We start from the raw sequence: 2,097 nt of genomic DNA, 5'->3' as shown, positions 1-2,097 counted from the left end.
TGTGTGTGTGTGTGTGTGTGTGTGTGTGTGTGTGTGTGTGTGTGTGTGTGTAAGAGGAGATAACCATTTCGAAATGCATGCATCCAAGTGCCTGGTTAGGAGACTCTGTCAGCTGACTCGGTGTATTTACACTTATTTGTCAACAGTGAGAAATTTTCTCCATAACAAAATAATATGAATGGCTTTCTTGCGGTTTCGAATATGTCTCAATCATGAACATGAACACATCACTACTAAACGCTATCACCCTGTAGTTTATTCACGGCTGGTCGCTAAATAGCGGTGATTGAACGATGACGGGAATATCATTCACTCCTGATTACTGACTATAAATAAAACTTCATCCAAATGTAAATTTTGCATTATTTGATTCTCTGTCTAAAGAATTTCTAATATGAGATATGTATCTTACATGTTTCTCCTATATGTACAATTTTGTAATTCCTATCAGCAAATGAAGCACATGTAATGGTGAATAAATAATACCAACAATTGTTTCCATTTTTTTGTTTTGATGTACAATTACTCTGCAAAAAATATATTCCAGTATTTTTCAACTCTTACGCATACCTCACACAAATATAACATCTATAGACAACTTCGAAGTACTGGTATATGCAGATGTACTTCAAGAGAATACAGCTTGGATTATAACTCTACATAATATATATATATATATATGTGTGTGTGTGTGTGTGTGTGTGTGTGTGTGTGTGTGTGTGTGTGTGTGTGTGTGTGTGTGTGTGTGTGTGTGTGTGTGTGTGTGTGTGTGTGTGTACATATAAAGATTTACTTTTCGTAATGAGATAAAAAAAAACCAAGGCTGTGTAGATTTTAGAATATTTATAAATAGGTCTTACAGCTGTTTCCCGGATATTTATTATATCCCGAAAGCAAATCTACAGTGGTTTTCGTTGTATCGTTTTTTAACATGCTATGTTTAAAAACATAATATATATCGGAGACAGACGAAAATCATACAGGCAGTGGCTGTGAGAATGCTTGGTACATTTCTACTTATTTGGACGTCGTAAATAGCATGAACTCATAGCTAACAGTATGCTAAGGCGAAACCTAGGTATTTTAATCTAATATTGCTTCTGTTGCATGTACATGATTTTTATTTAGCCGGTCAAGTATCCGCAACAACAGTTATTGTTTATTCACTGTTTTCATTTATCGGTGGCGACAAATTTCTTCTTAGTATGAGGTTTGCTATGAATAAAAGCTACTGAGAAGACCCAATCGATGGAAAAGTATATTGCATTCTCACCAGCTAGGTGAGAATGCTAGGACGATTCTCGTAGGCCACCCATATATATTGTGCTTTTAGAACGTCGTGGTGTATTTATATTAAGTATGAAACACAGATGGCTATATGTATGTATGTATGTATGTATGTATGTATGTATGTATGTATGTATGTATGTAAGTATGTATGCCTGCATGCATGCGTGCGTGCATATATGTATGTACGTGTTATTGTATACACACACACACGTATACACACACACTAAGATACACTTGCACACGCTCACTCACTCACAAAGACTTACTACAAGAGTTCATAAGTCAGAAAAAAGAGCTCACTCAATATATCAGCGAAAGAGTAGGTATAATTTAAATTCCGAGTAATAGATCAAGAATCATGCTATGACCAAACAATGCAGAAATCACAATGTAAGTAGATCTGAAAGGGTAGTCTTACACCGTTGTACCGTTGAATTACAAATAATGCTCATCTGTTATGTTCGGGTTAAAATTTCATCAACATCAAAAATATATGAATTTTCATGGGAGTTATGGCTGTTATGCATAGAATATAATTTCCAAATTGCAGACAAAATTTACAATCGATAAATGTCTTAGAACAACCAGTCTCTCATCTGGGAAGGCCTTGAAATGAATGTTACCAACTGGGGACTATGTGTGTCGCAGTGATAATAAAAAGACTCAAAGGAGGTCTGCAACGAAATAATTTTACTCAACACTTTGCAAGTGAATCAGTGGAGGCAAAGATGCGTCTCATTTACTTGACAATTTATGCACCACATTGCAGAAATCACAATGTAAGTAGATCTGAAAGGGTAGTCTTAC

This window comes from Octopus bimaculoides, chromosome 4, assembly GCF_001194135.2.
Source record: "Octopus bimaculoides isolate UCB-OBI-ISO-001 chromosome 4, ASM119413v2, whole genome shotgun sequence".
Lineage (NCBI taxonomy): Eukaryota > Metazoa > Mollusca > Cephalopoda > Octopoda > Octopodidae > Octopus > Octopus bimaculoides.
The sequence above is the reverse complement of the archived record's forward strand: the minus strand, read 5'-3'. Positions refer to the sequence as shown.